Genomic DNA, 27,882 nt, shown 5'->3' with positions numbered 1-27,882 from the left:
CTTCCTAACAGCACTGTGGGAGAACCTTCACCGCACGGACTGCAGCGGTTCGAGAAGGTAGCTCACCACCACCTTCTCAAGGGCAATTAGGGATGAGCAATAAATGATGGCCTTGCCAGTGATGCCCACACCTCATGAATGAATAAAAAAAAACAATAAGCTCTGTGCTGACAGATGCATATAGGCCGGGGTTTCCATCGCCTATCCGGCAAAGTTACAGAGGTGGATTGTGAGCAGCTCTGATGGGCCAATTACCGCCCCATCAGTCTACTCTCAATCATCAGCAAAGTGATGGAAGGTGTCGTCGACAGTGCTATCAAGCGGCACGTACTTACCAATAACCTGCTCACTGATGCACAGTTTGGGTTCCGCCGGGACCGCTCGGCTCCAGACGTCGTTACAGCCTTTGGTCCAAACATGGACAAAAGAGCTGAATTCCAGAGGTGAGGTGAGAGTGACTGCCCTTGACATCAAGGCAGCATTTGACCGAGTGTGGCACCAAGGAGCCCTTGTAAAATTGAAGTCCAGTGGCTGGAGTCATACCTAGCACAAAGGAAGATGGTAGTGGTTGGTGGAGGCCAATCATCTCAGCCCCAGGACATTGCTGCAGGAGTTCCTCAGAGTAGTGTCCCAGGCCCAACCATCTTCAGCTGCTTCATCAATGATCTTCCCTCCATTATAAGGTCAGAAATGGGGATGTTCGCTGATGATTGCACAGTGTTCAGTTGTATTCGCAACCCCTCAGATAATGAAGCACTCCATGCCCACATGCAGCAAGACCTGGACAACATCCAGGCTTGGGCTGATAAGTGGCAAGTAACATTTGCACCAGACAAGTGCCAGGCAATGACCATCTCCAACAAGAGAGAGTCTCACCACTTCCCCTTGACATTCAACAGCATTACCACTGCGGAATCCCCCACCATCAACATCCTGGGGGTCACCATTGACCAGAAACTTAATTGAACCAGCCATATAAATACTGTGGCTACAAGAGCAAGTCAGAGGCTGGGTATTCTGTGGCGAGTGACTCACCTCCTGACTCCCCAAAGCCTTTCCACCATCTACAAGGCACAAGTTAGGAGTGTGATGGAATACTCTCCATTTGCCTGGATGAATGCAGCTCCAACAACACTCAAGAAGCTCGACACCATCCAGGACAAAGCAGCCCGCTTGATTGGCACCCCATCCACCACCCTAAACATTCACTCCCTTCACCACTGGTACACTATGGCTGCAATGTGTACCATCCACAGGATGCACTGCAGCAACTCGCCAAGGCTTCTTCGACAGCACCTCCCAAACCCGCAACCTCTACCACCTAGAAGGACAAGGGCAGCAGGCACATGGGAACAACACCAGCTGCACGTCACACACCATCCCGACTTGGAAATATATCGCAGTTCCTTCATTGTCACTGGGTCAAAATCCTGGAATTCCCTTCCTAACAGCACTGTGGGAGAACCTTCACCACACGGACTGCAGCGGTTCAAGGCGGCGGCTCACCACCACCTTCTCAAGGGCAATTAGGGATGGGCAATAAATGCTGACCTCGCCAGCGATGCCCACATCCCATGAACGAATAAAAAAAAATTCCCAGCCATAGGAGAACACATAGGTCGCCATATAGTTCAGTCACTGACACGTGAAATAATTTGGATCACTTCATGTAACAAGAGAGCAAAACTGAAAATTTTTATTAACACTGTAAGTTGCTTTCATACTGGCGCTGTTTCAGTTTGGATTCTGGGAGACCAGAATCCACGAGCCAACTCCCAGCATGTATGCTACTAAATCTGGTTCCTCTATTCTTGTGGCAGACTAATACACTGGGAATTTGCTCAGGGACTCTTCTGATCGGCCGTGTAACCTTGTCGGAAGATTGTCAGAAACCCAATTTGTGCATCTATCCGGAATTTACGCTGATCTTGCACCGAAGTTACGGCGCCAATCAGGACAACCCCCAAGAACTTCCCACGGTAGACTCAGGGCTTGGGAGACAGATTCAGTAATTTAAAGCGCCTGGATCCAATTTCCTGAAGTTTGAAGTAAAATGAAGTCGGTTTCGAAGTGGCTTTAGCTTTGAGATGTGATTTAAATATTCTCTATCATTTTAGTAGGAGACATCAGGTTGCTTTTTATTCTATTTGAAAATAAAGCAATCCTGGATACTATCCGATTTCACCTGAGGTGATATTGGGTATATTTCATTGCAAGTTTGGGGAAATAACAAATCTTGTGTGCAGTAATTTAATGTAATATATAAGTTGGGCTCTTTTCTCTTGGCATTCATTGAACTACAAATCCATTCAATATTTGACTGTTGTCCAAGTGATGTGGTGGAACAGAACTGCAGTTTGAATCAGTTGATTATATTCGTAGCTGCTTGGCTCAGTTAGTAGTGCTCTTGCATCTATGCCAAAAGGTAGTGGGTTAAAACTTCACTCTAATAACTGAGCACATAAACTAGGCTGGCACTTTAGTGCAGTGGTAAGGTGATGCTACATTGTTGGAGGTATTGCCCCTTTGGATGAGATGTTCTGGTGGATGTTGAAAATCCCACAGTGCCATGTGAAGAAGTGGTAGGGAGCTTTCTTAAGGGACGATTTTAACTCTTTTTTTAGGCGTCTGAGTTGCCCGCTGGAAGCAGTTGGGAGCCTCATGAATATATGCAGTTCAGGACCATATGATGTTATTAGGATTCTGATGTGATTTTAATGCACAAAAATGGAAGTCCCACCAAGCACTGAAGTGGCTGAGTAAAACATTGTGGGCGCTAAATTGGGCCGTGTAGCGCCCGTTGTTTCGGCACGACACGGCCTTTTCGACATCCAAGATGGCGTCTTGGATGCGCACGCACGTTTCCAACGTGACGTGCGCCAGATGCCATTTTAGTGTAGGAGTTAGCGCTGGTGCAGATAATGAACGCTGGAACCATGTAAAATAGGGAGAAAATGGCTTCAATCAGTGTACAACGCTGATTTAAAGTAATAGACACCGTTTTGGGACTTAACGCTCAACTCAACGCACTGACTTAACTCCGACCATCTGAACGTGCCTTAGAGTGCCTAGAGGACCACCCACCAGCGCTATTTAAAGGGACCATGCAGGATTTACAGGTTAGTGGCTGGATTATTGCTTCTGGCTGCCGAGATGTTTGTAACTGTTTTTGGAGGTCTGCTACACTTGAATATTAGGATGCAGGGACATAGCCTAACATTTAGAGCCAGGACGTGCAGGAGTGGAGTTAGGAAATGCTTCTACGCGCAAAGGGTGGGAGAAGTTTGTAATGGTCTTCTGCAAATGGCAGTTAATGCTAGCTCAATTGAGAATTCTCAATCTGAGATTGATAGATTTCTGTGAACCAAAGGTATTAAGGGATATCGGGCTAAGGTGGGTATATGGAGTTCGGTCACAGGTCCACCCTGATCTGATCAAATGGTGGAACAGGCTCGAGGGGCAAAATGCCACCGCCACTTGCTGCCTCCTGATATGTGCCAGCTTCTCCTGCAAGAAAATGGGACATGTGTCTGGGTGATGTGTCTATCATGGTTGAATAGCTGCTAGTGTGTGTGGCCTGTGAGTTGTGGGTGGGCAGCTTGCACCGATGGCAATGTGTAAGGGTGAGAGGGTTGAGTACTGATGGAAAGAGTTTGTTGATATGTGGGTGATGGGGGGTGTGGTGCATGGAGCAATGGATGCGGCTAGTGTTGTAGTTGATAGGAGACACCACTTGACAGTTGACCTCACTCATCTTGACCACTCATGTCAAAGCATTGAACTTCTTCCTGTTCTGCATCCATGTTAATGATGCTGTGCGCCTGGCATTGACTTCATCCCCTACTGCCTCCCACTACCTTTTGGGTATATGTCTGGAGGGCCTCTTGCTCCCTCTCCCCCCGCAGATATAGGATGTCCCTCCTTCTGTCCACCTCTTGCACCAAGGCCTCTGGTGCATCAGCAGAGAACCTTGGTGCACACAGTCTCAGATCGGCAGATTGGTGAGGTCTGGCATGCAGATTGGAGGATGTGGGATTTAATGGTATGCAACCTTTATTCAATGTTTTAACATAACTCATCAATATGTAAAAATAGGGATGGGACCTGCATCTGTGCTTTACGTGTGCGATGTCTGATCTCCGTTCAGACTCCGTGCAGACAGCAGGCTGTTATATTCAGCAAATAACAGGTACCAGCTACCTTTAAGAGATTTCTAACAGACAGCCTGCCTTTAAGAGATTGGAGCTTCCCCCTGCTGGTGGAAAGTACGAATTGCATGGAATCCTCATTCAACACTGATTTCCAACGCGGATTGCAGGTAAGTCCTCAGGCCTGACAAAAATCTCATCCTGTCTGCGCAGGGACCATTGGGCGCAGGGTATTAGCGGATCCCCCAGTGTGATTGATTTTTAAAGGGCTATTGGAAGCAGTATTTAAAGGAGCACTCACCTCCAAGTACGCAGTATCTGTTTACTGTTGCGTTTCTGGATTTCGACAGGAGAGTTTGCCTTGGTGATAGCTTTTTTTTCCACAATTATTCTGCTTACATGCCCTCAATAAGCACAGTGCTTATGATGGGTGCCATTCTCAGGAAGATAGGAACATCGGAACAGGAGTAGGCCATTTAGCCCCTCGAGCCTGTTCCGCCATTCAGTGAGATCATGGCTGATCTGTGACCTAACTCCATATAGCCCCATATCCCTTAATACCTTTGGTTAACAAAAATGCATGATTTTAAATTAATAATTGAGCTAGCATCAACTGCAGTTTGCAGAAGAGAGTTCCAAACTTCTATCACCCTTTGCATGTAGAAGTGTTTCCTAACTTCATTCTTGAAAGTCCTGGCTCTAATTTTTAGGCTATGTCCCCTAGTCCTAGACTCCCCAGCTAGCAGAAATAGTTTCTCTCTATATACCCTATCAGTTCCCCTTAATATCCTGAAAACTTTGATCAAATCATCCCTTAATCTTCTAAATTCCAGGGAATACAACCCTAGATTGTGTAATTGCTCCTCGTAATTTAATCCTTGGAGTACCAGTAAATCTACGCTGCACTCCCTCCAAGGCCAATGTATCCTTCCTACGGTGCGGTGCCCAGAACTGAAAACAGTACTCCAGGTGTGGTCTAACCAGAGCTTTGTATAGCTGTAGCACGACTTCTACTTCCTTGTATTCTAGTCCTCTAAATGTAAAGGCCAGCATTCCATTAGCCTTTTTGATTATTTTCTGTATCTGTCCATGACATTTTAATGATCTATGTACATGGATCGCTAAGTCTCTTTGGACCTCCAATGTTTTGAGCTTTTCACCATTTAGAAAGTACTCTGTTCTATCCTTTTTAGGTCCAAAGTGATGACCTCTTACTTGCCTACATTGAAATCCATTTCCCACAGTTTTGCCCATTCACTTAATCTATTAATATCTCTCTGTAATTTTATGCTTCCATCTACACTGCTTACATTGCTGCCTATCTTAGTTTCATCGGCAAACTTGGCAATGTGGCTCTCTATCCCGTCATCTAAGTCATTAATAAATACAGTGAATAGCTGAGGCCCCAACACAGATCCTTGTGGGACACCACTAGTCACATCCTGCCAATTTGAGTACCTGCCCATTATCCCTACTCTCTGACTCCTGCCACTCAGCCAATTTCCTTCCTTCTTGCTACTTTGATTTGGTAGTATGAAGAGGAGGAGGAGAAGCAGGAGCAATAGTAGCAGCAGGCTGCCCTGTCACAAGAAGAAGCAGTGAGACTGCTTCTTAGGAGATAACAGGTGAGGTGGGGCTGCTTTAAGAAGGCTGAACCCAGCCCATAGGGTCCAATGCAGGTCACCAATGCTCTCTTTGCCAAAGCCAACGATTACATAGCCTCCCCAATAGATGCCAGCAGTCAGAAAGGGCTCTGGGATTTGCTGCAGTGGATGGCTTCTCTCGTGTGCAGGAAGCTATAGACTGCACACATGTAGCCATTAGGGTACCAGAAAACCAGCCAGGAGCATTTATTAACAGGAAAGAAATTAATTTCATCAATGTGAGTGATCACCGGCACAGAATAATGCAGGTCTGTACCAAGTTTCAGGCAGCTGTCATGATTTTTTCATCCTGTGTCAGTCAACCATCCCCCCACTATTCCATCCATCAAGGAATGTCAAAGGATGGTTTCTAGGCGACAGGACTATCCCTTCCACACATTGCTTATGACACCTCTCTGTAATCCCAGCATGTCTGCACAGATGAGGTACAACCACTGCCATGGTTCCGCCAGGATGATTATCAAGCACTCAATTGGGCCCTTGAAGCAACGGTTTAGGTGGCTGGATTGGTTTGGGGGCTCACTTTAGTACAGCCCACAGAGAGTCTCATGCTTTGTGGTAGTGTGCTGTATGTTGCACAACCTCACAATCCAAAGAGGATTACACATGGAGGAGCAACAACAGGAGGAACACCCTCATCTGACAAGACTTGGGCGTAGACGAGGAAGGAGCAGAAGATGGAGTGCCACGACAACACCTTGAAGCTAGAGGTTTTCAGGCATGAGTTGATTGCAAAGCGCGTTGGTTGACCTGCTCCTTCCCCTCAAATGTTCCACAATTCCCCTCCGCATTAATAGTCTTTATTTCCTCCTTTGCCACTCCTTCAACCCTGCAATAAAGAACATTGAAATCATTGAACCAACAGTCATATATATGCCATTCTGACAATGCAGGCTAATAATCAGTTATGAAATCACACTGCAGACAAAAGTTGAAATCTTTAATGTGCATAACAATAATAGCCTTGATATCATTTCCCACCAAGTGTCAACCCTTAGTGACTTACTTTAATTTTTTTTAATAATCCTTCCACTCCCATGAGGTGTTTCCCCAGTGCCTCTGACATGGCTAGTGTAAGGCTACTATTGCTCAAGTGAGGACCCGTGAGATGCTCATGGTCGACTCTGGGAACTTGAGCCTGAGAGGGTCCAGCTGCGGACTGCAGCTCTTCTGCTGCTGCCGGGACAGTCTGATTCAGCTGGTTTTATGCACCATAATGCAGTAGTTGAGGAAGCAGATGTGTCAACATCCTGAGAGAGGGCAACATGCGCCATTCCTGTTGTGCCACTTCCGTCCCGTGGGGCTGTGCCTCATCATTCCCACTGATCTGCAGGAGAGCAGGCTTGAAAAAATCAGTCATGCCTTTAAGGCCCCTATCTATGTCGTAGCAGCCTCTCCAAGGTGGAGCAGACTTTGGAGCCCAGAGTCTGTGTGGCAGCAGTTTGATCTTTCATCTAAGTTGCAAAAGCTGGTAGCACAGCCTCCTAGTCTGAGGACCTGGCTGCAGCATCTATGGAGGTACCCATACCCTCCAAGGTAGACTGCAGAGTGCTGATGCCCTGCGACAGAACACCACACAAGCTGGTAGTGGACACCTCTAAACTTTCAGACATGGTACAACAATTCCTCAACAGGCTTTCCAATACATTATATAGCTGCATCAATGCAGAAAGGTGTTTTCCTTTGAAGGCTGGGTCCCTGAAGTCAACATCTCTGTCCTCCTGAGCACAGCTTGGAGCCGAGCTTGTCTTCCAGCGAGCCATGTCCTGGGATGTCCTTTCCACTAGCCCCCGTTCCTGCTCAATCATGCTGGGTTCTTCACCAAGTGCAGACCCCACTGACTCATTACCTAACTCACTTGGAGTGCCAATCTCTATCCTGGTGCTTAGAAGGGATGAAGCACACGACGGTGCTTCTTCTGGAGGATTGTGCTGCTCAGAATCCTCTCCCACAAGTTCCAGGTGCGAAGAAGGACCTAGAGAAAGGAAAAAGGGACAAGATAGCATGGCACTGACAGCCTTCACTATGCGGCATGAGGTTGTCAAGCTGGTTAAATGTGCAATTGCTTGAGGTTGATGGAAGGGTACAAGCAATAGGCTCACTGTTGCCTCAGCCTTTCTATCTCTGATGCTCTTTGTTCTTGATGGTCCTATGATCTCCATGGCTGCGTGCTCCATCTCGCTAAGGACCTGGATGTTAGCTGATCCTCCCCCGGTCTTGCTCCTCTCCCTTCTGTTGTGAGCCATTTTTTCCTGCAGAAAGAAAGGGAGAGAGTTAGCGAATGGCTATTGCAAAGGGATGTGCATATGTGCGGGGGCTTCTTCACATAGTGTGTATGCTGAGAGTGTTAATTGTATATAAATGAATTACATCAATTGATGAATGATTAAGCTTAGGTGCATGAGCAATTGGGAACTCTCTGGCTCCCATATATAAGGGAGTAGGCTTGGGGAGAGGGTGTGGGTTTTGGTGTAAGGGATGTATTGGGTGTAATGTGAATCCCAGCAAATAAAGTTTACAAGCAACTAAAAGTATTTAGTCCTTCACTGTCAAGCATCCATGGCTCTAAATGGATGCCTAAAAGTGGAGACTGGAAACTAAAAAAAAATTTCTTTTTTGGACATAGAATTTGAAAGCCAAATGGCCGTTGTGAAGAATGGCAGAAAACAAGAGTAAGTTGGAGAGGTACGATTTGCCTCCGATGTTCTCGGAGTTTGAACCATATGACCAGTGGAAAAAAGAGGTTGATTCATGGACTTTGGTATACTACAAAAGAGACGGTCTTAAGGAATGGAAAGGCCCTGGTAAGGTGATCGGTTGTGATAATAAGACAGTACTTGTCCAACACAGCAGTCAAACTGTTAAAGTTCATTCCTCACGTTTACTTGGAATGAATGATAGAATCTTGGACTATGAGCAGCTGAAAGCAGTAAACGAGGCACCTTGTACCTCAAATGTTCATGATTTTGTTGATGTGGGTCTTGAGGTAGATCCAGGGTTGGACAGCAATAATGTGAGTGATCAAATACATGACAGAGCCGTCACATCCAAACTACAATTACCCAAAGTGGGTACACAGGTGATGTGTGTTCCAGAAGGAACTGATGAATGGAGATATGCGACAATTTTGGGACGTGCAGGAAAAAGTGGGAAATTTAAATATTGGTTAAATGTCCTGGATGATGGCCAAGAATGAGGTCCATCAACTGGCGGAATGTGGAGTGGAGAGTCAGAAAGCGCAGTACAAGTGGTAATATGGGGTCTGACAGTGAACATCACGTCAGAAAATAATCACGCACTAAAGGAGATCTTGCAGTAGTAGTCCCTAAGGACATAGAAGTAGAGGCCGGAGCTTGAATAGATCAGACGGTGATATGACGACCACTGAACCATCCCATCATAAAACAAGAAGCAGAAATCCTTGTGACCGTGACATTTTGGTGGCTGCTAATAGACTTGAGGATAGAAGAATAAGGGAGGCGAAACAGAGGGAGTTGGATAGTTGGCGAGAATTTGGCATTTTTTCTGAGGTACCAGATAAGGGTCAACCAGTGTGTCGCATAGATGGGTTTGTACTGAAAAAATCCTTGCAGATGGGACTTAAAAGGCTAAAACGAGGTTGGTGGCTAGGGGTTTTGAAGAGAAATTGGGTGATACAGATGTTAGAGTGGATTCTCCCACGGCTGGAAAGGTAATCTTAAAAATCTTTTTGGCTCTTTTGGCCAAATATTCTTGGGAGTGTAGATCGATTGACATAAAATTGGCATTTCTGCAGGGCGATACTTTTTAGTGAGAATGTTTTCTGAAAGCAGATGTGGAAGAAAAACTATGGAAGCTCAAGTGTGTATGGCTTGAATGATGCTTCCAGGGTATGGTATTTTTCGGTGAGATCTGTTTTGCTAAAAATGGGTTGTGTTCAGCTAAAAGCAGATCCTGCCATGTTTTATTGGTACCACAAAGGCAAACTTTCAGGCATCTTCATGATGCATGTTGATGATTTCTTATGGGGAGGTACTGTGGAATTTGAGAAATTCGTCATTGGTAAAATTAGAGTAGAGTTTAAAACTGGGGATCAGGCCTGTGGGGCTTTTAAATATATTGGTTTAGATATCAAGCAAAGTGGGTCTAGTAAAACTTTAAAGCAGCAGTCCTATTTAGAGGGTGTTACTCCCATCACGGTTAATCATACTCGGTCAGCACAAAAAGGTGAAGTTATATCTAAAGAAGAGACAGAGAAATTACGAAGTTTGATTGGTCAAAATTGAACTGGTTGTGCACTCAGACTAGACCTGATGCTAGTTTTGATGTGTTGGAGTTAAGCACTTCAATGAAACAACCCGTAGTAGAGAATGCTTTAAGGGCGAATAAAACATTATGGAAATTAAATTTCGAGACATGTATACTTAAGTTCCCCATCTTTAGGTGACCCAAAGAAAATCAAGCTAATTATCTTTAGCGATGCTTCACATGCTAATCTTCCTGATGGGTATTCTAGTGCAGCTGGTTTCATAGTGTTTCTTGTGGGTGAAAACGGGAAATGTTGTCCTTTAGCTTGGGAAGTTCAGAAAATAAAAAAGGTGGTTAAAAGTACTCTAGCTGCTGAATCACTGGCTCTCGTAGACGCGGTAGATATGGGGTTTTATTACACAGAATTTACAGCACAAAAAACAATATGCTCATGACCGCTATCAGCAAAAAAAAACCTCGGTACAATTTCCCACTCTCAAATTTTTGGGAACAAAAGGTACAGGTAGATGTACTCCGAATTAGTGGTACTGGGGTAATGTAAGGCAATAAAAACAATGAGTTTCAGGTACATTAACAGTAGGGCAGTGGTGATACTTTTTACCGTAAAGCAAAAACAAAATGTGCAGTTGTGGCCTTATTCATCATCGGAGATTGAGTCTCAAGTGCGAGACAGATCCTCATCGACATCATTTGACAGGCAATTTTGAGTTCCATCCGTGCTGTTGGAGACACAGCATTTTTTAAAATCACTGAATAATGGAGTCCATTTTGATCTGTTGCCACGTACCCATTATCCACTGTAGCAACTGAAACTGTCCAAGTTTTTGCAAATGCCTTTTGATATCATTTTATGGTTACTCATGTAAATCTAGTTGTGGTACTCATTTTGCAAAGTATTCTAGAACGGTTTATGACCACGTCCATACGAACATACAAATTAAGAGCAGGAGTAGGCCATTCGGCCCCTTGAGCCTGCTCTGCCATTTGATAAGATCATGGCTGATCCGATTGCGACCTCAACCCTACTTTCCGGTGTATTGACTATAACCTTTGATTCCCTTGTTAATCAGGAATCTATCTAACTCAGCCTTAAAAATATTCAATGACCCTGCCTCCACTGCTATCTGGGGAAGGGAGTTCCACAGACTCACGACCCTCTGAGAGAAAAAATTTCTTCTCATCTCCATCTTAAATGGGAGACCCCTTATTTTTAAAGTGTGGCCCCTAGTTCTAGTCTCTCCCACAAGAGAAAACATCCTCTCAGCATCTACCTCTTCTAGTCCCCTCAGGATCTTATATGTTTCAATAAGATCACCTCTCATTCTTCTAAACTCCAGTGTATACAGGCCCAACTAGTCCAACCTTTCCTCATAAGATAATCCCCTCATCCCAGGAATCAGTCGAGTGAACCTTCTCTGAACTGCCTCCAAAGCAATTATGTCCTTTCTTAAATAAGGAGACCAAAACTGCACATAGTATTCTAGATGTGGTCTCACCAATGCCCTGTACAAGTGAAGCAAAACATCTCTACTTTTATATTCCTTTCCCTTGCAATAAATGACAATATTCCATTTGCCTTCCTAATCACCTGCTGGACCTGCATACTAACTTTTGTGATTCATGTACTAGGACACCCAGATCCCTCTGTACCTCAGAGTTCTGTAATCTCTCTCCATTTAAATAATATACTGCTTTTCTTTTCCTCCTGCCAAAGTGACAAGTTCACATTTTCCCACATTATACTCCATCTGCCAAATTTTTGCCCACTCACTTAACCTATCTATATCCCTTTGCAGACTCCTTGGGTGCTAAATTGGGCCATGTAGCGTCCGTTGTTTCGGCGCTATACGGCCCCTCCGACATCCAAGATGGCGTCTTGTATGCGAACACACGTTTCCTGTGTGACGTGCACTAGACGCCATCTTGGTATAGGAGTTAGCGCATGCGCTAATCCCGAATGCTGGAAAAATGTAAAGTAAGGAGAAAATGGCTGCAGTGTGCAACGCTGATTTCAAGTGATACACACAATTTAGGACCATAACGCTTAACTCAATGCACAGTCTTATCCCCGACCATCTAAATGTTTCTTACTGTGCCTGAAGGACCCCCCCCACCAGCGCTATTTAAAGGGCCATGCAGGTGTTGCAGGCTAGTTGCTGGATTAATACTTCTGGCTACTGGAGGAGTAGGAAGTATTTTTTAAAGTTCCCTATTCTTATTGAGAGTTCCTACATTACTTTTGAGTGCTTTGGCAGGTATTGCCTTACGGGTCGGAAAGTTACAACCCTGGTGGAACAACATTCCTGCCAACTATGGGCGGTCTGCTAGGGCTCCCGTTGGGCATTGAGCTTGACTGGGAGTATGCAGAGAAGCCACGCCCAGCAGGTCAAGCTGCGAGGAGACGGAGGACGAGAAGGCACAGGGCACCGAGAAGGAGGCCCTACCCAATGAGGGCCTTCAGAGATCAATTCTCTTACCTCAACATGACCGAGGAGGATTGCATCCAATGCCTGAGGTTCACCAAGGAAGCCGTCACTGATCTGTCAACTGGTGCGGCCAGAACTGCAGCATTAGGGCAGGGCGAGGACAGCATTGCCTGTGGATGTGAAGGTCACTGGGGCGCTGAATTTATATGGCTCAGCAGCATTTCAGGCCTCTGCTGGCGACATGTGCAAAATCTCGCAGTATGCAGTACACTGCTGCATAAGGGAGGTCACAGATGCACTGTACCGTATGAGGAACTGGTTCATCACCTTCCCTCTCAACAATCAGAACGAGCGAGCACGGGGGTTTGCCCGCATTGCTGGCTTCCCCATGGACTGCACACATATCAACCGAAAGGACTTCCACTCCCTCAACGTGCATCTGGTGTGCGACCACACGCATCGCATCTTGGAGGTCGATGTCCGCTTCCCTGGGAGCAGTCACGACGCCTTCGTCATGCGGCAGTCCAACGTGCCAGCTATCTTTCTTCCGACTCGGCAAGTCAAAGGCTAGCTACTGGGCGACAAGGGCTATCCCCTCACGACATGGCTCATGACACCGGTCAGGAATCCATGCACACGTGCACAGCAGGCCTATAATGAGACATGCTGCCACACGCAACATCGTGGAGCACACCATAGGCCTCCTCAAACGATGCTTCCGCTGCCTAGATCGGCCTGGAGGAGCCCTGCAGTACTCCCCTGAGCGGGTGGGCAGGTTTGTGGTGGTCTGCTGCATGCTGCACAACCTCGCCATCATGAAGGGACCAGCCTTTGCCACCAATGACTGCAGAAGATCCTGAGCCAGAGGTGGAGAAGGAAGAGGCGGAGGAGCAGGAGGAGGAAGAGGCTGAGGAGGGGCTGGAGCTGGAGGTGGAGGAAAACGTAAGGTTGCAGCAGGAACCACACGCCTTGTCTGCAAGGGCTGTGCGTGCTCGCCTGATCCGTGCCCGCTATCAATAATTGGAACTGCATCCCCCAACTCACCAACAGTCCTACAATCCGCACCTTTCCTCTCCCACAAGACAATCAAATCGCCCTCCATCAGATTACACATTGGTGTTCCTCTCAGCTCAATGCATGAATAAAAACTACCACCAAATGCCAAATCAAACTCTCATTTATGGATTAATAAATGAAAATATGCAAACATAACAGAACTATTCACCCTTGTGCATTCCCTTAGTGCCTGTTGTCCGTGTGCCTTTACCTATCCGAGTGCTCCTACGAGGTGCTTCCCCAGTGACTGGAGCATGGGTGGTGGAAGGCTGCTGGCTTTCAATGGAGGAATGTCCAGATGGCCTTGGAGGACGACCTCGAGCAGCTCTGGGCCTGGAGGGCCCGGCTTCAGACTGCACTATCTCAGCATGGGCTGCAGCAGTCTGGCCTGCCTGGCTGACAGGCAACAACAGAGGCACTGGCGGAGTGGCAGGGGTGGGAGCAGGAACGCTGTGGTCTAACTGCCACGGCGCCACTGCCACTCTCCCGGGGCGGCGCCTCAGCACTCCTGGTGATCGGCTGGAGAACAGATTGCTGGAGTGCTGTGATGCCCTGGAAGCCCCGTTCCACATTGGTCCCCAGAGCCACGATAGCAACAGCCTGAGCTTCCAATGCAGCAGTCTGAGTTGGAAATGCAGCAGTCACACCTTGGATGTTTGTGCTGCAATGGATGCTGTGACATCAGTCATCAGACGCTGCATCATGGTGGGTTCCACAGGTGCGCTAATGGAGATGACCACCCGTTCCATGTTGGAAAGGGTGGGCTCCAAGTTCTGCGCCAAGTTGGAGCTGGTCTCCTCCATGCCCCTTCTTATTATGCGCAGGCTTTCTGGCAGGCTTTCCAGTGCCCCAAGCATTTGTTGGTGTGCGCCCATCAGCCGTCTTCTGTAGTCTGGCCCATCGAAGTCCTCATCTGACTCCTCTGCAACAGAACTAGTGAGCGACCTCGCCCTCTGGCGAGTTGGCTCCTGTGGTATCCATTCCCTCCGCCCTGGCTCCTGCGCACTTGTGCTCGGTGTCACACCACATGCAGATCCCTCCTCTAACCTAACCTTTAAAGGATGCGCAGTGTCAGTCTCTGAGCTGGTGGAAGCAAGTGTCAGATCGAGTGACTGTGTGGCTTCAGTATCCTCCTCCTCCTCCTCGGGTGCCACCAAATGTTCTTGGGTATCTGCAATGACAAAGGGAAACAGGTTGAGTTGTGGAGTGGGGAGAGGAGCAAGTAAGAGGTGCGTGCTGGCAACGTGTGCAGCACGTGAGTCAGAAACTATTATGGGAGGAAGAATGTGTGGAAAAGGAGAAAGATCATTAGCTATTCAGAGACCCCCTTGACCGGGACCTCCAGCGCGGCATGTTGTAATGGCTGCAGCGACGGTCCGCCCAATAATCTGCAGCACCGTCTCCTCTAGCAGGGTGAGGACGTGTAGACGTGCCCGTCCAGCCTCAGGTACCTCCTGCTGGTGGGTGTTATACGCCACCTTCTCCTGCAAGACAGAGTACAGTATGTCAGTGAGTGTCCTGCAAGGTGTGTGGGTGATGTGCCTGTCATGGTCACAAAGCTGCCAGTTTGTGTGACTTGAGTAGTGGTTGGGTGGCCTGCAAGTGTGGTATTATGTGCAGTTGAGAGGCAGCATTGCGTATGGATGGCAGTGTTTGTTGGTGGGTGGGTGACGGGAGGTGTCGTGCATGGAGTATTGGTGCAGTTGGTAGGATGTGCCATTTGACACTTGCATTCACTCATCTTGACCACTCGTGTCAAATCATTAAATTTCTTGCTGTACTGCACCCACATGCATGCTGCAATGCTCCTCGCATTCATCTCATGTGCCACGGCCTGCCAATGCCTACGCTGCTGTGGTCTAGACGGTCTTCGGCCACCATGCGAATACATGGCTGCCCTCCTCTGGTCCACACCTTCCACCAGGGCCTCCAGAGCATCGTCGGAGAATCTTGGTGCCCACTATTTTGCTGGTGCAGCTACTCATGATGCCATTCTCCCTTCTCCTCCTTGGCTGTGTATCTGCCATTGGAAATGTGCCTGCACCTTTAAGTACTGCAGGCAGCTGATGAGCGCTGTCCGCGCCCCATTTCCAACTTCCTCATTCTCCACGCAGCCTCTCAGCAGCGAGAGCTGCGCTTGCTGCACGAAGATTTCAGGGTAAGTAGCAGACAGCATGAAGTTCACGTGCTGCCTGCGAAGGGTCAGTTGGGCACGGGGTGGTAGCGCATCCCAGAACAGACCCTTATCTAACTTTCCCCCCCTTATGTCCTCTTCACAACTTACTTTCCTACCTACCTTTGTGTCATCAGCAAATTTAGCAACCATACATTTGGTTCCTTCATCCAAGCATTGATATAGATTGTAAATAGTTGAGGCCCAAGCACTGATCCCTGTGGCACTCCACTCGTTACACCTTGCCAACCTGAAAATGACCCATTTATACCTGCTCTCTGATTCCTGTTAGCTAACCAATCCTTTATCCATGCTAATATGTTACTCTCTACACCATGAGCTCTCATTTTGTGTAGTAGCCTTTGATGTGGCACTTTGTCAAAAGCCTTCTGGAAATCCAAGTACACCACATCCACAGGATCCCTTTTATCCACGTTGCTTGTTACTTCCTCAAAGAACTCTAAATAAATTAGTCAAACACGATTTTCCTTTCACAAAGCCGTGTTGACTCTGCCTGATTGCATTGAGATTTTCTAAGTGCCCTGCTATAACCGCCTTAATAATTGATTCTAGCATTTTCCCTATGACAGATGTTAAGCTAACTGGCCTGTAGTTTCCTGCTTTCTGTCTCCATCTTTTCTTGAAAGAAGAATTACATTCACTATTTTCCAATCTGATGGGACCCTTCCAGGATCTAGGGAATTTTGGAAAATTAATACCAATGCATCTACTATCTCTTTTCAGACCCTAGGATGAAGTCCGTCAGGACCTTGGGACTTGTCAGCTTTCAGTTCTAATTTTTTTCAGAACCCTTTCCCTGGTGATTGTAAATGTTTTAAGTTCCTCCCTCCCTTTCACCTATTGATTCAAAATTATTTCTGGCATGTTATTTGTATCCTCTACAGTGAAGACGGACACAAAATATCTGTTCAATTCATCTGCCATTTCCTTATTCTCCATTATTAATTCCCCATACTCACTCTCTAGAGGACCAACACTCACTTTATTTAATCTTTTCCTTTTTAAATACCTGTAGAAACTCTTACTATCTGTTTTTATATTTCTAGCTAGCTTTCTGTTGTACTCTAATTTCTCCCTCCTTATTATTATTTTCGTTATTCTTGGCTGTTTTTTATGTTCTGTCCAATCTTCTGACCTGCCACTAATCTGCGTGGAATTGTATGCTTTATCTTTCAATTTGATATTATCTTTAACTTCCTTAGTTCGTTACATTTTTGTTAAGTTTGTTTAGTTAGTTAGTTACTAACTAGAGTCTTTCTTTCTCACTGGAATGTATCTTTGCTGAGTGTTATGACTTGCAATCAATTGAGTCCATGACTTGCAATTGACTGATCATCCATCCAAATTATGGCCAAATCTGTGTTGGGTTGATGAATGAGTTGTTTTATGGCCAACGTTAAATTACCATGGAAAGCAACCATCATTAATAGTGCACAATCACGTAGCAAATCACCTCACCTTCAATTCTACAGTTCTTATCCAGTCGTGCATTAAGTCCTCTATCATTCAGCCCTTTTCTGAGGACCTTGGAATTTCAGGTCAAGTGGAAATTCATCTTTGGGCAGTGTTGTTTGTTTCACTATCACAAACTGATGTCGTTTCCAGTCATCTGCCATGGCTGTAAATTGCTGTATTTTCACAACTCATCATTTGAATGGAAATAGTATAGCCTTTTCATTCATTGTGCTATTACTAGGCATAACAGGATAAACAGAAGAGTTTTATCTGCATTGCAAATTCGGCCTAATGGATAATCAATCATATTATTTTGCAGCTTCATCATGTAGAGCTGGTACTCTACCAGCTCATTCTGTAGTTATTCGGCAAGCACTGACAGATTTTTGAATGGTATCCTGAGGTAAAGTCTGCACTTCATGAAAAAGCATTTCCATCCTCTGCTTGCTATTAACTCCTTATCAGGGATATATTTGCTCCATGAAATTTGATATGCTTTTGCCTAGACTGTCACTGCATAGCCATTTTTTCGCATTTCTTGCACAAACTACTTCACCTCATCCTCAATTTCCAAACAAGCTTTTTTTTTGAACCCTCAAAGTGCTTTCCGCTGTGAAGCTGCTAGCTAGCTTCTCTTTCTGTTTCCACCAATAATGCAAATTCATGGGTTGTTGCACAATTGCTTTCCTGTTGTGCATAGGCTACAAACTGTAAGTTTGCAATGTACTACTGCACCTTCTTTCCAGTCATACGGGTATTACCGGTACCATAACGCATCTAGCTGGTTGTTCAGCTGCTTTGTCACCTGAACTATCACTCACACATGTCACTTGTAGGCATTTCTGTGAAGCCTTTACACCACGATAAGTCAGACAGCCCAGTGAAAGTACTGGTATCGGAGTTGTGCCCATGTTTACAGGCCATCATCACAACTCAAACAGATTATTTTTTTCCAACAAAAAATATAGATATGCTCAGATTTGCCAGTGAGGAGTCATGCTCAGAGTGATTGTGGACTGCTGTCCTGATTCTCTGACCTACACTTTCTTTGAGCGTAGTTCCCTACTGGAAGCGAGGCAGTCCTTAATTTACCCTAATATGATGAGTTTCTGGTCTGGTAGATCTTTGGATTCAGATGGCATTGTCAAGCCATGAGAGTGCTGATTGTTTACAAGATCATTCAAATGTCTGGATATCCTATTTTATAATTTACTGGAACTTAGATATTGTCTTGTATTGGAAGAATGCCCATTTTTCTCCATAATTAACGATCTTGCAGAAGGCATGACTGAAATGTTCGATTGCACCAGTCTGTGTATTAAATTATAGTGAACTATACCATCAGCTGTATATTAGTCTGTATATATTCTCCAATACATTGTACATTTCCTGGTAATTTATTATTGAAATTATTTTTGTAATAGCATAGTCACAAGGTGTCATACGCATTTTGGCCTACATTGATGTCATCCTTATTATCCTTTAACTATGTCAAATGCCATTTCTATACTAAGAATGTCCACTGTGTATCCATTGAAAATTCTAGAACGATTAACATTTGAAGCAAAAATAAATTGGCAACAGTATGTATGTATACAAATGTTTGTCAATGTTACAAGGCAGTAATTCAGTATTAATTCTTCAGCATGTTGTGCGACATATAAGATACTTATTCAATGCTGTATAGTTAACAGGGTTTCCTTAAAGCATTTGCTGAAACAAAGAAGTTGAAATGTTTTCCATAACATGGGGGTCGATTTTAGCACCCGCCATCGGGAGCGTTCCTGGCGGGGGGCTCCGAAAATCGGGGATTCCCGGGGCGGGTCAGGAGCCCGGCTCCAACCCGCCCACTTCTGGGTTTCCGACAGACGCGCCGACATGCGCGCGCAGCCCCCGCATGTGGGACTCCCGACGGCAATTAAAGCCAGTGGGGTGCCACTTAAAGTATTTATCTTGGTATTTCAGGTCGTTTACAGACTTGATTGACCTGTTATATTTGGAGGGATGGGATTTTGCAATTGACAGAGACTGTTTCCCATACTGGGGGAAACACTCCAAGTTCAAACGGACGTGTTGCAGCCAGCAGCCTGTGGCAGCTGCAAAGGTCCATTCTACAGGTGTGGGGGGAGACCCTTAACCATCGCAGGAGGCCACTCCGTCACTTTGGACAAAGTTTGGCCTCCACCACCCTTCCCCTAACAAGAAAATTCACCGACCTGGAACCTCAACCCTGGTGTGCGGACACACTTACCTACCTTGCGGACCCCCTCAGACGTACACCTTCCGGATGGGGGCCGCCGTAGTTGCAGTCATGACCTCCTCTGAGGACGAACAGCACCACCAGCCTCGCCGGTCCGCCCCTGACACGTGGAGCTCCACAACACGGTGCTGTGGCACATCCACCTGCACAGCAGGAGGGAGGGCAACTGCAGAGAGAGATGCGTCCCCGTTAAGATGGGTCTACAGACTGAGGCTCAGCTTCCTGGACCTCTCTGAGGAGCAGTGCATACGGTGGCTCAGAGTCAGTCGCCAGGTAGTTGCGGACATTTGCAGCCTCCATAATGACAGGCTGCTCCCGGATGGACTGAGCAGCATCTTCTTACCTGTCGCTGTCAAAGTCACCACTGCCCTCAACTTCTTCGCCACCGGATCCTTCCAGGGTGCCACCGGGGACATCACCGGCGTCTCTCAGTCGTCTGCACACAAGTGCACAAGGCAGGTCACCGATGGCTTGTTTCACTGGGCCTCGCACGACATCAACTTCCCCATGGATGACCGCAGCCAGATGGAGAGGGCAGTTGGATTCCATGCTGGCTTCCCACGGGTGCAGGGTGTAATCGATTGCACCCATATAGCAATATGGGCACCTCCACACGAGCCAGGACTGCTCGTCAACAGGAAGGGGTATCACTCCATGAACACACTCAGCTCATCTGTGACCACAGCAAGAGAGTACTACAGGTGTGCGCCAGATACCCTGGCAGCTGCCACGATTCCTTCATCCTCGGAGTCCACCGTGCCGCCCCTCTTCCACTCACCCAACATCTGAAAGGGCTGGCTCCTCGGGGACAAGGGATATCCCCTGCACACGTGGCCTATGACCCCTCTGAGGAACCCCACCACCGAGCCACAGCGTCGGTATAACGACAGCCACATCGCTACCAGGTGTACAATTGAGTAGGCCATAGGGCTGCTCAAGATGCTCTTCAGGTGCCTTGATCAGTCTGAGGGAGCGCCACGCAGAGTGGGGCGCATCATAGTCGTCTGTTGTGCCCTGCACAACGTGGCACAACAGAGAGGGGTGCCGCTGGAGGAGGCCCCATCCACATCTGCCACTCATATTGAGGACGAGGAGGAGGAGGGGGCTGAGGAGGGGGCCAAGAAGGAGGCCGAGGAAGAGGAGGAGGAGGAACGACCCATGGGCAGAACAGTGGCTCACCTGGCTGCTTGTGAGGCCAGGGAGGCACTGATATGTGAACGGTTCTCCTAACATCAGACTGTCTGAAGAGTCCAGTCCTCATCACCTGGACAGAGGAGCGGCCATACCAGCCCCCTCCCCTGCCCCCTGCACAGAACAGTGGTGCAACTACACCTGCACCCACTGTAGTATGACCCAATGGGTGGGACCAGGTGTTCGTCTTCATGGTGAGCCCCACGAAAGGGACCTATTGCACAAGCCAGTCAAGAATGGGCAAGACGTGGCAGTAGTGGTGATAACAATGGGGTTTATTGTGGATGTGAACTAAACAAATATAAATAAAAAACATGACAAATCGTCATACACCCTCGTGCATTCCCTTTGTGCTCACAACACCTTCGCCTTGCGCTTCTGGGAACCCTACGTGGTGCTTCCCCTGTGGCTTCAGCAGAGGTAGTGGCAGGTTGCTCTTGTCCATGCCCTAACCGATTAGATGCTTTGGGTTGACGCCCTCTGGGTTTCGGTGCCCGTGAGGGCCCCTCCAAAGACTGCTCCTCCTGCACCTGTGCAGGGGCAGACTCGTCCACGTGGAGAGGGGGCAGCATTGCGGGTACTGGTTGAGAGGGGGGCAATGGGTGAGATGTGGAAGCACTTTGAGTGGCATCCCCACTTCCATGTCCTCTTCCACAATCATCCCTCTCCTGGCCCAGGCCCACATCACTCCTTCCACCCTGCTGAACGGCAGTTTGGAGGACCTGTGTGAGGCCTTGGAAGGCCACCTGTAATGTATCTGTCAGCCTGTTTAAGGCGGCAGAATGTTGCTCACCCTGAGTCCGAACGGCCGTTGTCAGGGCCTGGATAGACTCATTGTTGAGCCGTGCTTTACGCTCGAGGGAGGCTAGCCTTTCCTCCATTGCAGACATTCCCGCACCTACCCGCAACACTATCTCGCAGATACCCTCCTGTACCTGTGCCACCATTCCCCTCATGCAGGAGTTGGACTCCTCCATCACCTGCGCGATTGTGGAGAGTCCGCGTGGCACCTGTTCCAGCACCTCGGCAATGTGCTGCTGCCCCTCGACAACTCTCCTTTTCACGGTTGGCCCCAGGGTTCAGCATCTGGGTCCAGCTGAGCAGAGCCTGGAGAAGAGTGCTCCCACCGACGCGGACTCTCCACGGCGGCCCCTGCCACCAGGGTCTGCTCGTGCTCACATGTGCGAGGTGACTCACCATGTGCAAGCCCAACTAAATGAGGACGGGGACCCACCGAGGTGTGTGTATCTGCGCTAGTGGATGCATGGCTCGGATGTGACGATGGACCCTCAGAGACCGGCAGGTCCTCTGAGGAATCGCTCTCCACGCTCACGGCGCTCGCAGATGGCCCTGCAAGAAAACAGAAAGCAATATTAGGCATGTGGACAGATGTTGAGGTGCGGCAGATGCCAAGTGATGCTAAGATCATTCGCTATCATGAGTGCTGAGTGTTAGCTTTCTGTCACTGGCCGTTTGTGCAGCCCCAGCCTTGGCATCCGCCATGGACAGGCACTCCAGCGTGCGCTGTTCTCTAACGCCTGCTGCTCCGAGTCTGTTAGCACCACCTGGTATGGCGGGCCCCCTCCAGTCCGTGCCCTCTCCCGGGCATTCTGGTATCTCTTCTCCTATCAAGGCAGAAAACAGAGGTGTGATTGAGTGATGCTTGCATGGTGAGACGCTGCATGCATTGGTGTGGGTGGGTTGAGCGTGAGGGAGATGGATGGGAGGGTGCGTGTGCAACATGGCCATGACATTGTATGAGGATTGGGGTGCGTGGTAGTGTTCGAATGGGGACAGGGGCAGTGAGTATGTGCAGGCACGGTGAGGATGATAGTTGAGTGGATGTGAGGAGTGATGCGAGAGCGTTGTGGTGGCAGTGCAGAAGGGGTTGTGTGGTGGTGGAGGTGATGTGGAAGACGGAGTGTGGGAGAATGCGTAAGTATACTGGTTAGATCATTAAATCTCTTGCGGCACTGGACCCAGGTTCGTGCAACATTGCCACAGCTGCTGAACTCCTCTGCCACCTCCAACCATGCCTTCCTCGCGGTGGAGGGAGGGCACTTCCTCCCATCTGATGGGTACATTGTTTCCCTCCTCCTCCTCACCCCATCCAGCAGCAGCTGGAGTGACGAGTCCGAGAATCTTGAGGCAGCCTTCCCCCTGGAGTGCTCCATGATGTCGCATTCATTGTTTGCAGCAGGAGGAGCATTGGTGGACTGCCCCTTTAAATAGAGCTCCTCCAGCTGTCAGATGTTACTGCGCATGCGCAGTCCGCCTGACGTGCAGCTTAGCAGCGGGAAACCCGGAACCAAAGGTAAGTGGCTCCAATTATCCTGTAATTGCGCGCGGAGCTGACTGATTTCACCGGGCGCGTTACCCACACGCCCAATAGACCCCCCCGCTGCCATGGTAATATCGGGCCCATGGTGTTTGCCTGCTGCGATAAGGTAGAGATACAAACTATTCTAAAGGTTTGTACCATCCTGTAGAGATTTTGTGGAAGCCTAAGTGCCAATCTAGGTTTGTGTTGGCACACCATTCCCTGAACTGAATTTCTGCTAGTGCCATTTTATAATGTACTACTGAAATATAAAATATCATTTGAATATTACTGGAGTAACATTGACTTACTTAATTCAAAAGCCAATTGAACCTAAGCTGTAATAATTTTAATAACTGCACCCAGTAATGCAATTGCAACTATATTGCAAAGAACAGATTCTGCACTTTTGTGCAGACAGTTACCAATATAAATTATGTGTGTATATATATATATATCTCAAAGCTCCACCAGTTATACAGAAATATGTCGATAGTAAGTGTAGAATACATTCATTGGAACTGTGGTACAGACAACACAATTGCAATATGGGATTATTGGGAGTAGAATTGGTGAACTATGCAGCATTCAGATTATGTCTACTGTAATGCAATTTCAGTTGTTTGCAGTACTGTAAGGTAAAATTATTCGTACAACAACAACTTGCATTTATATAGCACCTTTAACGAAGTAAAATGTCCCAAGGCACTTCACCCGAGCCAAAGAAGAAGATATTAGGACAGGTGACTGAAAGCTTGGTCAAAGAGGTAGGTTTCAAGGACCATCTTAAAGGAGAAAGGAGAGGCGGAGAGGTTTAAAAAGGGAACCTACCTCTGTAGGTTTGTGCTGGTAACTGAGTTAGTACTGTATTACATAGAATTACATAGAATTTACGGCATAGAAATAAGCCATTCGGCCCAACTGGTTTGTGCTCCACACAAACCTCCTCCCACCTTACTTCACTTAACCCTATCAGTGTAAACTTTTATTCATTTCTCCCTCATGTACTTATCTAGCTTCCCCTTAAATGCATCTATGCTATTCGCCTCAACTACTCCATATGGTAGCAAGTTCCACATTCTAATCACTCTAGGTGTATACAATGTCAACTGCAAAGAATTAGAAAAATAATGCTTCTAATTCACCAAAAGCTGCTCATCTTTCTTGCTCTTATGATGAAATTGATGACTTAGGATTCTGTGCTGCAACTCACCATAATATTGTAAAGAATGAAATAACATTTAAAGAGATTAAATCAACAAAGCTTATCTGGAGCCTGAAGAACGGTAGTATCCCACTGAGACTAATTGTTCTAATTTCAGGTTTTGAGAATGTCTTGTCTCTCAGCAGTTTAACAGCAATTCCCATAAGTAGACTTAGTCGTCTGCCATCCACAAGCTGTACATTTTCTACACCCTGTCCTCAGAGGTCAATACCCCAAGGGCTAGCAATTACCCCATTTTCAATCTACTTATCAGATTTAATATAGTCTTGCACTACCTTACCAAGCTCTCTTTAAAATGATGGATATTATCACAAAGACCAAAGGTTTACAGACTAAAGCAAGTACTGTCTTTATTTACAAGTAATTGGTAAATTTGGATCTCTCTTAGCATTGCTCATGATAAATCTGAGGGTATTTTCTCTCATCCATGTGTCTATATTGTAGCTGCTCTCCTTCTTTACTCTTCTCATTGTATCATTTTCTTGTTCATCGGTGCTTCTCTTCTCTTCCGGTTATTTCTCTTCTTCCCTCTTTTTTTTGTGTTTTACTGTCGAATGTCTTTTTCCGCTGTTCAATTTTTCTGTTTTTTTGGGTGCGGGATGGTTGTTTCTATGTTGGGGAAGGTCGAATTTGTGGTAGTGGCACAAGCATGATGGGCCGAGTGGCCTCCTTTTGTGCTGCATGATTGTATGGTGGTGGGAGTGGTACCCCACGCAATGGAGGCATCCAGCTAGTGGTGCAGGCCAATAAGCATTGGATGCCTTTTGGGCTGTGTGGAAGGGATACAGACAGAAGCTGAATTTTTTGGTGGTGAATGTGGAACAATGGTTAGGAATGATGTAGGTAGGGTTGGGAAGCAGTAGGGGGGGTGAGGGGGAGGAAGATATGGGCACTTAGGGTGATTGGGATAGGATGTGGTAGGAAGGAGAGGGGAAGGGCAATGGGTAGAAAGGAACAGATGCTCAAGGTGGGAGGTTGTCGGAGGGAGAAAGGAATAGAAGGTTATGCTGATATAGGGTTAGATGAAGTAGGGTGGGTGGAGGCTCGTGTGGAGCATAAACACCGGCATGGACCTGTTGGACCAAATGACCTGTTCCTGTGCTGTAAATTTTATGTAGTCCCACCCATCCCACTTCAAAAGCTGATTTTTGTGAAGGCTATGAGACTCCTTTTCAATTACAAACAGGGAAGCCCCTTTATTTAAACTAAAAAGGTTTAACTATCAGAGCCATCCCCAAATGTGCAATTGCAATGGGAATTTAATATTCCCAGACTCCTGTCCCACCTCCATCTTTGGTACCCTTGTCCTTCCATTTAGGCATGTTACAAGTCATTCTACTTTCCCTCGTGTGTGTGTGTTTTTCTCTCCTCCCCTTTGTTCTGTTCCTTTTATAATGTAGCTCATCTGTATTTTTTTCCAGTTCAACGAAGGGTTTGCACCTGAAGTATCAACTTGTCCGTTCTCTCCTCAGATTCTGTCTCAGCTGCGGGTGTCCAGCTTTTCCTCCTTTTTGTTTCAGATTTCCAGCATCTGCAGTATTTTGCTTTTTGTTTTCAACAATACTTCATACATATGTATAATTAGCAATGGAAAATGGATATCACAAATACAATGGCAGCTATCCAGGACGATAGCATTTTGCAATTCTGCATTACCAATTTTCACAGACAGAATATGATCTTAAATTGAATGAAATAAGCAACTCAAGCTTGTTGCAAAGCTTAGTTTAGCTGCTTAGACTGGAGTAACATTGACTTTACTTAACTCAAAAGCCAATTGGACTTATCTTGTGCATCCCCAACTTCCTTCACCCCTCCATTGACAGCCGTGCCTTCAGCTGCCTAGGCTCTAAGCTCTGGAATTCCCTCCCTAAACCTCTCTGCCTATCTACCACTCTCTCCTGCTTTAAGAGATTCCTTAAAAACCTATCTCTTTGACCAACCTTTTGGTCACCTGTCCTAATAGCTCCTTATGTGGCTCGGTGTCAAATTTTGTTTGATAGCGCTCCTGTGACGTGCCTTTGAACGTTTTGCTGCGATAAAGGCGCTATATAAATGTTGTTGTAGTAATTTTAATAGGTGGAAACAAATATTTTGATGATGGGGAGATTTTAATTAGCTATCCCTGATATACAGATAATTGTTTATCTTATAGATTGAAGGCGAGCAGTCACTATAGCACGATTGGACAATTCTACTTGCCAACTAACCTTCAGCAGTTTTTTCACAGTTTCCGTCAGTTGAAAAAGATTGGCAGCTTTAAGAGCAACATCATTGTTATTTTCTCCTGCCAATTCTTCATTGTTCATTTTCTGCTGCATCTAATCCTTTGTGGCCTGTTATAGCCGTTACGTAGACCGATGACTGGCTCTCGTCCGTACCAAAGATGTACTTTATCCCTTCCTAGGATTCACTGGAGTAGAAATTGGTGCTCGTGCGTTTGTTTCCCGGGCAGAAAACTGAGGCAACAAAGACCAATTTCGAGGCGCAACATTCTGCGCCCGATCGGTGCCTGCCTTAGGGGCATATTGGTATAGGCTGCTTTCCAGGTCTCCCTTGCGCCCGCCTGAAGCAGACGTTAGGCTTCTTACATATGCAAGTTAGGGGACTAACACCTGCTTGAGGACCCCGGCCGGGTTTTTTAGTTTGTAAGCACACCCCACACCCCCCCCCCCCTTATAAAAGGGGGGCCTAATTTGGAAAAAAGAAAAGGAAAAAAAAATCACAGTCACTGAACAAGCAGATTGAATTAACCCCTTTCACTCAAGCAATAAAAAAAAAGATAAAAAAGAAAAAAAAAGAAAAGAGAAAAGAAAAAAGAAAAAAAAAGGACCCCGGCCGGAAATTTTTCTGCCCGGAGCAGAGCAAGCGCGGGGCCTGCTTCTCTCAGGATTACCAGTTCTACATGCAGCCTAAGCAGAGGTGCTTAATGGGACCGCTTGTGGTCCCAACAAAAATGTAAGTATTTTTGTCTATACTTACCTTCATGTGGAGCTGGGAGGAGCTGGAGTCCTCCTCCCGATCCCCAGCACTACTGTGGTCCGCTGCCGGCTCACATTAGTCCCCCGACCTGTCCTCCTTCCCCCCGACGTCTTCCAGGACTTACCTGAGTGCCTTTGCTGGCGAGACAGCCGGCCCAATTTGGAGACTCCCAAACCTCTGGGAGGCTCACTGGTAATATTGAAATGAGTCCCGAGGCCGAATTTCGACCTTGCCTTAGGCCTCTGGCCTCGAGCATGCAGCAGCCATTCTGTGCCCGAAAACCTGCCGAAACAAATTTTTAGTCCACTTTCTCTTTAGGTTCAAATAACAATTTTTGCAAATGAAAGTTAATATAAGTGGGCTTTTCAACACAGAATCCTGATCAATAAGCAGTCAGTTTGGCCTAAATTCCTTCGCGGCCCGAACTGGGCACGATTCCGGTGGTGCGCAACGTTGGCATGCTGGAACGGAGAGGCCCGAGGACCGAACTAAATTCATCCTCTGGGCTCATCAGAATAAATCAGACATGCTGTATGCACCAATCAGGCACCCTGGCACAGCTTGCCTATCAGGGCCGTACCAATTTCACCCTGCTCTGAGGCCCAGAGATCAGTCCGGGGGTAGCAATTGGGAGGGGGCTGAGGGCGGCCCGATTGCAGTCAAACTTTTAGTCACTTGTCCTAATGTCTCCTTTAGCTCAGTGCCAGATGTTT

The 27,882-nt window shown here is 46.9% G+C and overlaps 1 protein-coding gene across 1 annotated transcript in view; it reads left to right on the top strand.

The window, feature by feature from the left end:
- Nucleotides 1-27,882, top strand: part of prkn (parkin RBR E3 ubiquitin protein ligase) — a 1,016,703-nt gene that overhangs the window by 300,122 nt on the left and 688,699 nt on the right. The window lies entirely within an intron of this gene.

The sequence above is a fragment of the Heptranchias perlo genome, chromosome 8 (assembly GCF_035084215.1).
Source record: "Heptranchias perlo isolate sHepPer1 chromosome 8, sHepPer1.hap1, whole genome shotgun sequence".
In the NCBI taxonomy this organism is placed as follows: Eukaryota; Metazoa; Chordata; class Chondrichthyes; order Hexanchiformes; family Hexanchidae; genus Heptranchias; species Heptranchias perlo.
The sequence above is the reverse complement of the archived record's forward strand: the minus strand, read 5'-3'. Positions and strand labels throughout refer to the sequence as shown.